Here is a 15,965-nt window from a genome sequence, read left to right as displayed (position 1 = left end):
GGAATACAACTAACACAGACTCCTAAAATTGTGTTCGACTGGTCTTACAGGTTTAATAAAAAGGGCTTTAAATTAAAAAGTAAGAGGAAGGAAGACTACCTATGTGTTCTCCTCCCCCTCCTCCTCTTCTCTCTCAAATCCGACTTCAGACATTTAGTAGCTGTGTGATCCTGGAAAAGTCACTCAGCCTCTGCATTAGTTACCTCAACTATAAAATGAGCTAATAATAACACTGGCCTCTCAGGGTTGTGAGGATCAAAGGATATAATATTTGTAAGGTACTTGGCTTAGGGCCTGGCACACAGTAGGTGCTTAATACTTGCTTGTTATCTCCCCTTCCTTCCTTAGACCATAGCTTTTGATGGATATTCCACCCTGAAACCTGAAAGTATTGATGTATTTAGCCAATTGCTTTAGACTTTTGAGAGCCGTGAGAATTTTGATTTTATCATTGAGGAAATGAGCAATCTCTCAGTTTCATATCACTTGCAAGTCTGATTTTTATGCCTTCTCTCTTTATTCAGACTATTGGGATGCAAATCATGTTGCCTTGGAGGTGAGACACTGTGAGAGATACAACCCAGCATCCACTAGCTTGTGACATTTTGGGACTAGGATTTCTGCAAGCTGGAGATTCTTTGGGAAGAGAGGAGCTGCAAGGAGTGGAATCTAGCTGAGAATTGAAGCTTGGGGTTTGTTCTCCATACTGGGACCCGGTGGGTCAGCAAAGAGCTTTGGACAAGCCAGAGTTCTGTGGCATGACATGAGAGACCTCCCAGAACAGTGCCTCAGTGCATTAATAAATCATCTTTGGGTATGGCTTCATCCAACTAACTACAGATCAACTACCAATTGCATGAATAATGACTGAGCACCTCCGATTTCAGCATGCATTCACCGAGGAGGGCCTGTAAGAAAGGGCTCTTTCATTCCTTCCCTTCCTGGAACATTTTATACTGTGCTGATTGTTCAGAGATCCCAAGCCTATCTGTGCTCAGTAGTCGCAAAATCTTGTTCCTTCTTCCTGCACTCATCCCCAGAACCAGAAGGAGCTGCACCTTTCTTCTGCCTGCCTGGGAGCATCCTGAAGATTCCTCTGAGCCCCTTTCTGGGCAGGAGGCAGCAAAGAAGATGTAGCTGAGGGGGAACCCTACAAAGCCACAGACACAGCTGATGGGGTTTAGACTGTGGGAGCCTCCTTGAACTCTCCTTGAATCTTCCCACTAGATGAGGTGTTTGCCTGAGACAATAAGCCTTTCATCATTGCTAGGCCCAAATCTCTAGGTTACTCTTAATCTAGCCTAGCTCTCCATTGTCCAGCTACTTCCCACCCTTGTTCCTATCAAAGTGCCTATGCCCAAATCTGTTACCCTTAAACTAGCCTAGCCCTACCTTGTGTGTTATCTCCAGGTAGCCTTCAGCTACTTCCTACCCTTAATCCCATTCTCTTGTTTCCTGGAGTCTTGACCTCACCCCAGTCCCATCAAACTCCTCCTTAGACTCCTCAAGACCCTCCCTAAACTCCTCCTCCCATCACCCCAGGACCACCCTAGATCCCTCCCACAGTCTTTCTGTATATAAGTTTCATCTTGCCTCCATGAAGGTGCTCACAAATGGTGAGATTTCTTAAGACTACTCATTATGGTGAATCTTTAATAAACTTTGTTTTTTTCTTTGGCTGTGAGAAGGCTTGAGTTGAATTCATTTGAGCAGGACCTGGTGGGTTGGTATTTTGGGATCCTGAGCACCCCTAAAAACATATGATTCCCTGACCTCATCACAGCCAGCCCTCAAAAACCTGGAGACATTTTGTACTGACCTCTCCGCTGAACCAGACACCTGCCTTCGCTCCAGCATCCTCTGTCTCTCCTAAGCAAGTAAAGCCCTCACAGGCTCCCCATCCCCACCCCAACATTACTCATTGGTGTCTCACACTTGGGAAGATCAAGGCACCCAGGAGAAGCTCTGTGGGGGAGTCCAAATATGATGAAATCCAGAGTGGATTCCAATCCAAGAAAGGAGTAAAATCCCAAGAAAGTATAAAACCTCATTCCTCCTGGGCAAATCACTTGCCAAATTCATGCCAGTCCTCAGTTGGGTCCCCATGGGGTGGCCGTTACTCTCACCTTGTGGGCACCATCTTTCTAAACACCAGCTCAACACTCTCCTCTGCTCACCCCCCCCCCCCCCTGTGTGTTTCCTCTTAATCAACCAGTCTTTTTTTTTTTTTTTTAGCAAAGACATCTACTCCAGTGGCCTAGCAAGGACAGCAGTTACAGAACATTTCTGTCTCCTCTGTAAACATCAGGGGCCCATGAGAGTGGTCATGAACTTAAGAGTGGTCATGAACTTAATGTACGATAGGAGTGAGGTTCCCAGGGCCAAGGCGACTCTTAACTTCAGGGTTCTTACTCTACATCTGGGCTGTCATGGTAAGGCCACTAGGTGGTGCCACAGTGCATAATGCCTAGCCTGGAGTCAGGAGGACCTGAGGGACAATTCTGGGCAAGATGCCTCAGTTTATCTCAGTTTCCTCAACTTTAAAATGCAGATCATAAAAACCTGGATTCTTGTGAGGATAAAATGAGAGAATATTTGCAATGCCTGGCACACAGTAGGTACTTAATAAATGCTTGTTTTCTCCTTTCCTTCCTGAAAACATGAAGCCAATTAGATCAAGCCAAGTTCTAAGCAATGATGAGCATATGAATTGTTGTCCAAGAACTTGGAACAAGAATCATTCTCCAGTCTATGAACAGATATTAGTAGGCAGTTTTCAGAGGAAAAAATGCTCCAAATCACTGGTAATTAGGTCATCCTTCCTGTATTCAACCTCATCATCCTGAGTCCTAGGGTAATCCAAGGGCTCATATAGTTCCTTAAAAATGACTCAAATTTCAACACATCTCTCAATCAACTAAACTCTGTGATGAGTGAAAATTTCTGAGACAGAGTAATTTTTCTCAGTTCAGAGCCCCTACCCTGTTCATCAAGAATTATTTATTTAACCTGCTTTCCCAATAAGCATTCATGACAATGTCTGGGTCAAAGTTCCTCATGTCATAAACAGTCTAAGTAGTCTAGGGAAGAGATAGAGGAGCACTAGACCTGTGCCTTGTTTTGGACATGTTGAGCTTGAACCTACTGGAATCTGGCACAGGATGGATGTCCAAGAGGCAGATAAGAATATGGAATTGAGAGAGTAGGGCTGGATATATAGACCTGGACATCATCTGCACAGATATGATAATGGAGTCTTTGGAGGCTGATGAGATCACCAAATGACATAGTCTAGATAGAGAGAAGGGCTCAGCCCTGGGGGGACACCAAGAAGTGATCACACACCTGAGAAGAGAACCAAAGAAGAACAATGTCAACAAAGTCTGGGGAGGATCAAGTATCAAAGAGGAGAAGGTGATCAACAGTGTCCAAGGCTGCAGGAAGCCAAGAAGAAGGAGGACAGAGAGAAGGCCATTAGATTTGGCCATTAAGGAAGCATTGATGACTTTGGAGAGGGCAGTTTCAGGTGAATGATGAAGGCAGAAGCCAGATTTTAGGGGGTCCAAAAATGCAGAAGAAGAAGAAGAAGAAGTGGTGGGACTTGGCTTAAAAGAGATAAAGGATGAAAGCTTTCTGGGATGGCTGGATCTAGAGAAGGTGGAGGACAGGGCATATTTGTAGCTGGGAAGGAGCCAGTAGATAAGGAAGCACTGAAGATAAGGGAGAATGGGTACAGTAGTAGGGAAGATCTGCTGCAGAATTTGGGAGGGAATGAGATCAAGGATGTATATAGAAGGACTTGCCTTGGTAAGAAGACCTCTTTATCAAAGAAAGGGGCAAAGGAGGAGATAGTGAGGGAAGATGTTGGAGGGGTTTAAAATGGAGAAATGAGAAGAGAGTGCTCTTGGAAAATGGTATCAATTTGGGGGGTGAAATATGAGGCAAGGTACTCAGTTGGGAAGTTGGGGGAGAGATGGGGTGGGAGGCTTGGTAAGGGATAAAAAAGGTTTGGAATATTCACTGTGGTGAGAAGTACATCTAATTCATTAGGGAGGTGTCAAAGGATTGCCTTGCTGCTGGGAGAACCCAATTGAGATGGAATTTAAGTTTGTTATGGGCCCAATGTGCTGTTAATGTGATTAAAGATCTTCCCAGCCCATTAATCCCATTAATAGGTCTCAGGTGGAGCTAGTTAAGGGATGTCTAGGATTTGTGAGTGTTTAGGGAAGGCCCTAGCAGAGGGGAAGGTTATGGGATGGCTTGGTTCCCTGCTGTGATGTTGTGTTTTAAGTTCTTTGCTGTTACAATGAAGTGGACTTACTGGCTTTGGGATATAATTGCTCCTATGTTGAATTGGAGTTATTAGTTTTGGGATTTGATCCTCTGGTGTCTGAATAAATGTTTTACTTCTTCTGCCTTCTATATGGAGAGTTTCTTATATTCTGTGATACAGATATTGTGACACTTGCCTTACTGACACACCCAGTCAGCACAGGTTCATGACTTTCTCTAGCTTTGTTCAACAGTGTGGGATAGGAGTGAGTGAGGTGAATGATGGAAGTGATCCAGATGTAGGGTTTGGCAAAGTGTAATTGGTCATGGGACAAATGGGATTTCACAGGATAGAATGGCATTGGTTGAGATGGTTCACCATGGGGTTGAAGAGAGAGATAAGAAATGCAATGATAGCTCCCCATGGAGAGCTCATCTTATATCAGATGGTGATTTTGTGTCCTGTGAGGCTCCAGATATACACGCAGGATCAGACAGCAGTGTGGGCTGGAGGAAAACAGCGAGAGGCTGGAGGTGGCAGGGTGAGATGGATGTGCTAGAGAAAGCCTTGGGGAAGACAGGTTGGTGCATAGTAAGGTTTAATATATGCTCTTCACTCTCTCCCTCTCTCATTCATCCTTGGGTCCAGAGTATGGCTAAAGAGATATTCTCTGACAGAAAGGTGGAGCTTTTAGTGAACTCAAGCTTGGTGCAACTCAACAGTGGCAAAGGTGACCAGTACAACTAATGGATGTGATGGGACCACTGCATTCTTCTTGTCAGGCCACATTTGGAAGTTCTGGGCACCTTATTTTGGACAGGACGTTGATAAGCTGAAGTGCATCCACAAGTGTGCTACCAGGGTGGGGAAGGGCCTTGAGTCCATGCCATCTGAAGATTGGTAAAGGGATATGGGCACATTAGCCTTGTTTAGAGAAGGCTTGGGGAAGAGAAGAGAAGAAGGGAGGGAAGGGAGGAGAGAAGTGTCATCAAGTGTTTGTAGGGTTGCCTCATGGTAGGGGAATTGGATTCACAGTGATTTACTCCAGTCTCAGGTGAAAGGACCCAGAATACCAGGTGGAAGTTTCAGAGAGGCAAATTTAGATTGTAAAAGGAAAAACTATGTAAAAGTAGGCCTGCCTTGGGAATTTCTGTTTTTCCCCTCTCTGGAAGTCTTTGAGCAAGTAAAGAAGAAGCTTGGGCCCCAGGCAGAGTCTGCTCCCCAACTTCCTCCACCACCCCTGGTACTTCAAGACTAACTAGCTGTGCTAATGAGCAGCCAAGGTCCTCACTTAATTAGCACCAAGTTACTAATGACATGCTTCAGCAGCCTAGGGATCCTGGGGGCTGTGACTCCCAAGGGCCTATTGCAATCTTGGATGGAAAGGCCAGAGAGGCAGCCCTGGCAGATTCGAGGAGGAAGCTAATGAGCTCAACAGAAGAGCCTTGGATCCTAATAAGCCCTGACCCCTCCCCAGCTCATTAAAGTTTAAAGAACTTTCTCAATTTCTGCTCCCCCCCATGGCTCCTCAAATTAGTTCTTGGGGAAGAGTGCACAGGAGTCAGAGGCCTCTGGACACCTGGGTCCATACTTTATGCCCCAATCACACTGAGTAGCTTTGGGCCTTTGGGTCTCTGCTTCTTGTCATATGGGGCCTGCATCATCTCTCCTCTAACATTACCTACCACTTACATGGTGTTTTAATGTTTATAAAGCAATCTGCCTTTGCTGTAGTCAGGGCCAATCGGACTTCCATGATGTTCCATGTCCATCCATCCCCCCATCATCTCTCCTTTGCCATTAGTCAATGAGAATTTATAAAGAACTTCCTAGGTGCCAGGCACTGTGCTAGGCACAGGATATACAAACACAATAATGAGATAATCCTTGTTTTCATCCAACTAATACTTTATAGAGTGAGACGACATGCACATAAATATGTATTTTTCAGTCATGTCAAACTTTCATGACCCTATTTTGGGTTTCTAGGCAAAGATATTGGAGTGGTTTGCCATTTCCTTCTCCAGTCATCTTAAAGAGGAAGAAACTGAGGCATACAGGGTTAAGTGACTTGCCCAGGATCACACAGCTGTCTGAGCTGGATTTGAACTCAGGAAGAGGAGTACTTCCTGACTCCAGGCCCAGTGCTCTATCCACTGTGCCACCTACCTGCCCATATACATAATACTATACCTACAAAGTCAATGTAATGGGCCTTACAGCATACCTGCATCTTCCACCATGTGGGTGGGGAGGGCCTCCTCTCACTGTCTTCAGAGCCAGAAAAGGCATCATCTTGAAAACTGGCCGTACTGTGACTGTCTCTTTCTTTCCTGTGCTTTTTTCAAAGATGACATACAGTTCATTCACCCCACGAGTTCCATCAACTGAACTGGGACAAGGAATACCATTCACCCTATTTATTCTATCTAGAACTAAGAAATGGGCCTGAGGCCTCAGCACTAAAATATATAGGGAACTGAGCAAAATTTATAGGAATACAAGTCATTCCCCAATTGAGAAAGGGCAAAGGATATGAACAGGCAGTTTTCAGAGGAAGAAATTAAAGATATCTATAGGTATATGAAAAAATGCTCGAAATCACTACTGATTAGAGAAATGTAAATCAAAACAACTCTTAGGTATCATCTCTCCTGTCAGATTGGCCAACATGACAAAATAGGAAAATCATAAATGCTGGAGAGGATGTGGGAAAATTGGAACACTGTTACATTGTTGGTGGAGTTGTGAAGTGATCCAGCCATTCTGGAGAGCAATTTGGAACTATGCCCAAAGGGCTATAAAAAAGTGCATACTCTTTAACCCAGCAATACGACTTCTAGGGCTGTATCCCAAATTGATCATACAAGTGGGAAAGGGATCCATATATGTAAAAATATTTATAGCAGCTCTTTTTGTGGTGGCAAAGAATTGGAAATCAAGGGGATGCCCATCAATTGGGGAATGGCTGAACAAGCTGTGGTATATGAAGGTAATGGAATACTATTGTGCTATAAGAAATGGGGAAGATACAGACTTCATGATAACCTGGAAAGACTTACGTGATCCGATGCTGAGTGAGGGGAGCAGAACCAGGAGAACATTATACCTGATTACAGACACACAGTATCTGTGATGATTAACTTTAACAGACTTGACTCCTCTCATGAATACAAGGTTCAAAGACAGCTCCAAAAGACTCATGATGGAAAAAGCTATCTACATCCAGAGAAAGAATTTCAGAGTCTGAATGCAGATTGAAGCAAACTACATGCTCTCTCTTTTTTTTCCTTCTTTTTTGGTTTTGTTTCTTCTTTCTCATTGGCTGTAATTCTTCTTTACAACTTGACTATTGTGTAAATAAGCTTAATGCAAAGGTGTATGTAGAACCTATATAGGTTTACATGCCATCTTGGTGGGAGGGGAGAGGAGAAGGAGGGGGAGAAAATTTGGAACTCAAAAACTTGTGGAACTGAATGTTGTAAATTAAAAAAAAAGAAAAAAAAGAAATGGGTCTGAGCAGTGTCATTTCTGTTTTGCTTTGTTTGTCTTTCCATTTTTGGGTGCTGGTGGTAATCTCTACTGGTTAAATTGGGAGCTTGAGCCATGGGCACTTTGGAGCCAGGATTATGGGTAAGACGGTCAGAGTTGGGTTAACGAAGTAGGGTTTTAAATTGGGACTGTGCTGTATAGGAATCTCCCTTCCTCAGAGGCTGAAGTAGTTTGGGGGGCGGGGGGCGGGGAGGAGGAGGAGAAGGGAATTGTGGGAATTGAGCAAGCCACACTGGCTCCATTCTGTGACTCTGTTCTGGAGCCAGCTCAGTTCCCTTTCTATTCAGGTATGGTTCTAGTGCAATGTCTGTCTTGTGAGAAAATTATTCAATTGTGGGAACTGGGAGAGGACTTTGATGCATTGTTTGAATCTAGCACTGCATGGCTGGGAAGCTGGACCACCTTTCCCTGCTGCTTAGAGACCTTTAACTGGGGACCCTGGTTATGCTGACCAGAAAATCCAGTCAGATTCAAAGATTGAGGCAAGGAGTTTTCTCACAATTGTACAACTCAAGCTACTGTTAGTGGATAAATAGAACTGAAGTGCAGGGGGCCCCTCCCCCGTACAATTGAGGGAACTATTGATGGTGGCTGGAGACATTGGCAGAGAGAGCCTAGACACCCCAACCGCCTCAGTGGGTACCAGAGAGCCCTGGGGGATAGGTGAGATGTAATCTACCTGGCCTTGAGTAGGTGCCAGGGTAGTTAGTCAAGTGTTACATAAATAGGCCCCTTTCGGGAGGGAGGGAGGCACTAGCTGGGAGATCAGGAAAGGCTTCACACATAAGGTGGCTTGTAGATTTCACCTCTGCAGCATCTCTGGTCAGGTTCATGTCTGCAGCATCTTCGGTCATTTCACTTTCCAGCATCTCTTGTAGAATTCTCTTCTGTAGCATCTCTTATTGATTTCACCTCTGCAACATCTCTGGTCAGTTTCACTTCTGCAGCTTCTCTGGTCATTTCATCTCACAACATTTCTTGTTGATTTCACTTCTACAGCATCTCTCCTATACCCCCCTTCTCTCCTATGACCTTGCCCTCACCCTGGTACAGACCCTCATCTCCTCACCTATGGCAATAGCTGCTGGGGGTGGGGTCGGCCTGCCTCCAGTCTCTCCCTACTCCACTCCATCCTCCCTTGATGATAAAATGATCTTCCTAAAGCACAAGTCTGGCCATATCATTTCCTATCCCACCCCCATGCCACTCCCCTTGAAGTCCAGTGGCTCCCTATCACCCTCAAGAACAAATACAAAACCCTCTGTTTGGCATTCAAAGCCCTTCATAACCTGCCCCTCCCCCCTTTCTAGCCTTCTTACACCTGACTCCTCGACATGTACTCCTCACTCCAGTGACCCTGGCCTCTTTTCTGTCCCATAAACAAGACCCTCCATCTCTTACCTCCAGGAATCTTCTCCTGCCTGGATTGCTCTCCCTCCTCAGCTCTGCCCACTGGCTTCCTTGGCTTCTTTAAGTCCCAACTAAAATCCCACTCTAGAAGAAGGTGGAGTTCTACAAGAACCCGAATTCCTCATCCCCCTAAATGCTAGAGCCTTCCCTGTGCTGAATATCTCCAATTTATCCCATCTATATATTATTTGTGCACAGTTGTTTGCATGTTGAATCCCTCATTACACTGTGAACTCCTCGATGGCAGGGACTGTTTCTTACCTTTCTTTCTATCCCCAGTGCTTAGCACAGTGTCTGGCACATAGTAGGCACTTAATAAATGCTTGTTGGCTGACTAACACCAGGATTTGAGCTGATGGCAGTAGAGAAAGGCACCCCAACCCCTCAGGGTTTTCCCTAGCTTCTTGGGTAGAAGATGTATCTAGAGAGGGAAATCCAGAAACCAGTCATGGCCTCTTTATATCCCCAGGCCCTAGCACAGGGGAAGTGCTGAAAGTGAATGATCTAATTTAGTCCTCACAATAACCCTGTGCTAGAGGTGTCATTAATATGGTGTATGATGAGGAGCCTGACGCTTAGAGAAGGGCAGTTTCTGGGTTTGGACTGTACTTCTGACTTCCTTGAGAGAAGGCTGAAGGAAAAGGAGACTAAACGAGGATTAACAAAGACCAAGGTTGAAGGATCAATAAACAAAGCTGTGAAGAAATGACTCAAGAAGGAAAGGAGGAAGGGAAGTGACCAGGACAACAGAGCTAAGTAAGAAAAGGCAGGTGGAATATGTGAAGGGTGAAGCAAATTGATGGAGTGAATGAGTGCGTGGGACCAGCTGCTGAATGAGCAGGGGGTTAGTTCTGGGAAAGGTGATGTGGGAATTTAGAATTCCTAAGAGTAAAGAAGACAAATTATTTCAGGCTGTCATTTAAAAGATCTATTAATTGTAAAAGTTCTAGCCAGGGATGTAGGGATGAGGAGAAAACAGCCATAAGTAATTAAAAAAATAAGGCTGGAAATCTCTACCAGTATGGAGAACAGGAGGAATTTGCAGTGACTTACATTGAGCATGGAATGTTTGTATTTCTGCAATAGCCAAATGGTCTTTGTGTTGCATGTGTGGGCTGTCCTCCATCCTAGAAAGGAAGGCGAAGGGACTCCAGTGATGCCCCCTCATGCCAGGTTGTCAGGGACAAGAAAACACAACAGGTACTTTAGTGGGAAACAAAGGGGGTCTGAGATGGAGAAGGGAAGATCCGACAGCCTTCTCAGGAGATGGAGAGTGGAAATAGGAAAGAGAAAAGAGAGAAAAGGGTAGTGGTACAAGCAGAACTGGGAATAGATTTGAGGCTGACTCTGGAGCTCTCCAGACTGTGCCGTCACACCATAGCCACCTTCTCATCAGTGCATATGGCTCTCTCACCCTGGAACTTTCCATTCCCCCGGAGGCACCTTCTCTCATTGGTGAGTTCTTTCCAGAGCTTCCATTTTGGGTAATGGCCCAGTCCATCCATCCTCCATTTCCTCTCTTCTCCACTTTCCTCTGCTTCTGACTCTGGATTTCGCTGCCTTGCCACCACTTAGATACTTCTCCTTCTGGCCCCACACTCCTCAATTTTCAACTCCCTTTAGGTGTAGTCTTTCTCCATTAGGATATCAGCTTCTTGAAGGCTGGGATTGTTTTTTCTTTCTCCTTACGTACTTGTCCCCAGTGCTTATCACAGTGACTGGCACATACTTGCACTATATGAACACTTGTTGCCTTGTTGACTGGATTTGGAGGGAGGTGGATGCCCTGAGGAGAAGTGGTTTATCCTTCAAGGAATGATAGAGAAGAGCGACAGAAGCTGTTGGGTGAGAGATTATCCACTAAGGGAAAGAAGAAGAAATGAAGAGTCGGTTGATTAATGAGTCCCTGCTCACTGGTACTGAGGCAGTTAGTTATGTGTAGACCTGATAACAACAATGTCTTCCAAGACAAGTATCCAAGAACATAGTAGAGACCCTTCCAAGACACCTACATATTTCTGATGATTCATGTTGGCACAAATGATCATGCCAGAAGGAACATAAAAGTGTGGCCAACAGTCACTCAGCATGGGGCAAGAAAGTAAAGACCACAGGGACATAGTTGTTTTGCTCTCAATATTGCCTATTGAAGGAAAAGGAGGCAGGAAAGGAAGGGAAGAGCTGTCTAAGAAGATGGTGTCTGTGGACAAGGGTAGGCTTTTGAATTCACAATCTAATGGTGGAGACAACAGGCAAATATGTGCAAACAAACTTCATAAAGGATAAATAAGAAATAATTAAAAGAGGGATGACAATTAAGAGGGGTTAGAAAAAGCTTCCTAGAAAAGACAGAATTTTAGTGGAGACTTAAAGGGAGCCAGGGAAACCAGGAGGTGGAGATGAAGAGGGAGAGCATTCCAGGCATAGAGCACAGCCAGAGCAAATGCTCAGAGTCTGGAGATGGAAGGTCTTGTTCATGGAATAACCAGGAGGCCAGTGTCTCTGCAGCAAAGATTATATATTGAGGAGTAAGATTTAAGAAGACTGGAAAGGCAAGAGGGGACTAGGTTATGAAGGGCTTTGCATTTCAAGTAGAGGATTCTGGATTTGATCCTGGAGGCAATAGGGAACCACTGGTGTTTATTGAGTAGGTGGGTGACATGGCCAAACCTCTTCTTTAAGAAAATCACTTTGGTGGCTAAATGGAGAATGAATTGGAGCAGAAAAAGACTGAGGCAGAAAGACCCCCCAACAGCTATTGCACTAGTCCAGGTGTGAGGTGACGAGGGCCTGCACCCAGGGGGGTGGCGGAATCACAGGAGAGAATGGGGCATAGTGGAGAGATGCCATCAGGGTAGAATTGAAAGGCCTTGGCACCATATTGGATGGGGATTATGGGGGGGGGGTGAGAAAGAGTGAGGAGTCCAGGATGACTTCTAAGTTGGGAGCCTGAGGCACTGGAAGAGGGGGTGCCCTTTTTCAGAGGAGGATGGAGATCAGGTTGGAGACAAGTGGGGCATGGGATGGAAGGCACTGCAGGCCACATCGGGATGGGGAGCTGGCTCACTGCTTCTCTTCCCTCTGAAAGCTGGGAAAATTGGGCAGGAAGCTGTGCAGCAACAGGAGATATAAGAAGTCCCACTATCCACTGACTTCTCTCAAGGGACAAGGAGGAGGGGGCAAGGTCATGAAGAACTTTTGGCCCCATGATGCTACATGTATGTGGAGAGACTTAGGAGGCAAGAAATGGGGTTCAATAGAGAAAGAGTGAGAGGAAAGGCATCCATTTGAATGGCGAATGGGAGATTTCCTCAGAGCCACTGGTCTCCTACCATGGTCGCTGATTCCAGTGTCTGTGATACTGGAGAGTTTTCTGGTGGGATCATTCCCTTCTTGGTTAGGCTGAGATTTCAGTTTTGTGTATCATGTAGTATAACCCATCCTGAAGAATTTCCCAATTGCTACTTGCTCTGGTAAATCTATTTGATCAACTATGGATATTGTATGGGACAGCAACTTCACCCAAAATTAAACTCAGAGGCTTCACAAGTAGAAAGTAGAAAGTAATTTTATTATGATCCTATGGGAAAGGGAGGTCTCCTAACCGATAGACAATCAGTAGGGAGAGGCAGTGCCCAGAGGGCAGAACTCAGCTATGTACTCTAATGCAAACAAACCCCCACCCACCACTGACCTTTTAATCTCATTGGTGGAGTTCAGGCTCAGAATGTAAATGTGGAAATCTACCCCAGGTACAAAAAGCAAGGAAACCCTAATTTAGTCAATGCCAACTCTTAAAAACACTTTTATCCTTATTTGGTGAGGTTTGTGCTGAGGTGGGGTCAGGCTGCTCTAAGTTTCAGGTTCCTACAGGTCCTACAGGTCAGATGATTTTTAATAACTCGACACTTAGGCCTAGCTGTCAATCAGAAGCCCTGAGCCATTCTGAAAAGTCCTCACTTTTATTTATCCCACTCAATTTACAGAAAGGTTGAGGTTTAGATTTTATGAGAGGTCTTTACCATACCACTCAATTCTTCCTCTCATTTGTTCATTGAAGACCTCTCACATCAGTGTTGGTACATCTGAATTCTGCCCCTTAACTATCACCCCTTTATGTAAATATGGGAAGGATTCATTGACTCATTGACAAATCAAAGGGACCTTTTAGGTTTCAAAAAGTCTTTTCCTATACAGCTGTCTGGCAGGGAACATTGTCAATGAAGTCCTCCAGTCCTTGGTATTTGTTCCAGCCATTTCCAGCACAGCATCTCAGCATCTTTTCCTCTTGTCTTCTTGTAGGAACCAGCTTTCTGTCCATTCTCCTACAAAAGTGACCTTAACACAATATTAAACTACCATTTCTAATCCCCTAACCATTTTGCATGTTCAAAATTAGAACTTTGACCAATTGTAACCCAGTTTCTTGTATTTTACATTAGCCCATTATTAATTTACCCACCAGGAGGTTGAGATTTCACTAAGGAATTAACAACAGACTTCAGAACATACATAAATACATTAAATAATCAATTTTTAACACAGTACATATAACATCACAAACTTTTAGTCATGCCGTGTTTCTTTGATGGCATTTACAAAATAAACCACAGGCCATTCTATTAACATTACTAATTGTAACAAAACTTTAGACAAGCTTGTTATTAACCAAATAATATTCCCACAAGCCCTTGACCTAATTGTCTCCATATCATTACCAAGAATTAAAAGACTCTAACTTATACAGGAACACTAGTTCCAGTCCTATGGTAACCTAAGATGTTCCATAACCAATTATTTTAATAGATTTTTTTTTATTGTACTTACAAAACCTTCTGATTATAGAAATTTGCCACTAAGAGATTAGGGACTTATGGTAAGGGGGCCACATTTCCCCAGCTTCCTGTCAACTCTGGGCAGAAGTTATGGCAAACTGCAAGCTGCATTGAGCCAGGCTTAAAGTTGGCCAGGTTCCAGCTAAGGAAGTCAAGAGAGTCCTACCTCAGCAATGAGGAAGTTGCTCTCTCAACTTTACCAAGAAATCATACCTGCTCTTCACAGGGCTGCTGGCATCATGGATCAGTGGCTCAGACAGCCTTCCTTGATGTTCACATCTGGAGTTAGACTCAGAAAAACAGTCAGTTAACAGTCCCATTAAGTCTTTGAATAGCAAGTTCCAATAATCAGTTTAAGATATGACTATAATATCACATTGCTTAAGGAACATCCTTAAAGTGAGCTTTAAATAGCTCACATGTACTTCCACTTCTTGTTCATAAAGTCTTCCTATTAATATCATAAGTTATTGCATTTGCATCAGTTTCCCAGGCTTTTCTGTTCTCCTCTTAACTATACCTGATCTGAAAGAATGAGAATTCTTTAAGAATTGAACCATATAAATATGATAGGTTCAAGCATTTACTTTATCTTTATGTCTTAGATGATGGAATGAATTCAAATCCAAACAGCCACATTTAACTTTTCCCATTAATGCAAGAATATTCTACAATTTTCTCTAAGGAACACTGAAATTATTTTCCCCAAACTGAAAATGCCTCTGATTTAATTCCAGTAATTAATTACACCATTTGTCCTACTACCCAATTGCTCTTACATCACCTTAAAACATTTAAGGACCTTATTCCACATAGATACAAAGTAACTTTAAATCCCCACCTTAGTCTTTGGGATTATGATTCAACCTTACATTTGTATTCTTATTGCACAAACTTCTTTTTCCTTTTGTCCAAATTATTCCCATTAATATTTAGACAGAGCGTTATCTTTCATATGACTATACAAGAGTACCAATTTACCCCATCATTTGACTAAAAACAGCAAGATTTCACATATTCGCATTAATCAAATTTTCCATTTTTCCCCATAAAACCTAGGTCTTTAGGCACCATGACTTCACTTCACAATAGTAACAGATTCTGGCAGATACGTTTCCCTTTGTCACTAACTACTTATTTCTGATTACAGAGGCCTGCCATAAAAAAAGGCAGCATCATATCATCTCCCCCTGAAGGTGGGTTCTTTTACATCAGATGGAAAGTGTCACTAATGAAAACTATCAAAACCCACACCTCAAAATCTAATCTTACCCTAAAACCCATCACTTTTTGCTGACTTTCAAAAGCCAGGTTTGAAGCTCGGATGGCTTCTGACCCCTGCTGTCCTCTTTCTCAGTAAAACTTAAATCCCAGTAACTGCTGCCCCTCCCCCTTCCTTCCCTTCTACAGGTGGGGATAGATCAAGCTCTCTCTTCTTATCTAGACCAAAGGAGAGGAGGGGAAGTGGGGGAAGAGACTGGCTTTTCCAAGCAGTCCCAACTTTTTAAACTTTATAAACCTTTAAACATTGGGATTCATTCACAAATACCCACAGTGCCATCACAAATTAGTCCATAAACCTCCAGATTAACATACATAAATATATCTTTAGATGATACAGGCTTGAAAATCACACCTCTGTATTTTTCAAAGGATTCTCATTTCCTTAATAGGAATTCTACCACACCTAAACCTTTTGCACAGAGTCGGAGTTTGGAAATCTATCCTAATTTATTCACTCTTTGTTTTATATATATGTACATATATATAGACAATTCTTAGCCTAACATCTAGATTATAAGAAAAATTTCTTTTTCATAAATTCCCAAAGTATTATAACTCAATTCTTTGTTATTACAGAATTTCTAGATATCACAAAGTTTGAAAATTTTTTA

The sequence above is a fragment of the Trichosurus vulpecula genome, chromosome 3, assembly GCF_011100635.1.
Source record: "Trichosurus vulpecula isolate mTriVul1 chromosome 3, mTriVul1.pri, whole genome shotgun sequence".
Lineage (NCBI taxonomy): Eukaryota > Metazoa > Chordata > Mammalia > Diprotodontia > Phalangeridae > Trichosurus > Trichosurus vulpecula.
The sequence above is the reverse complement of the archived record's forward strand: the minus strand, read 5'-3'. Positions refer to the sequence as shown.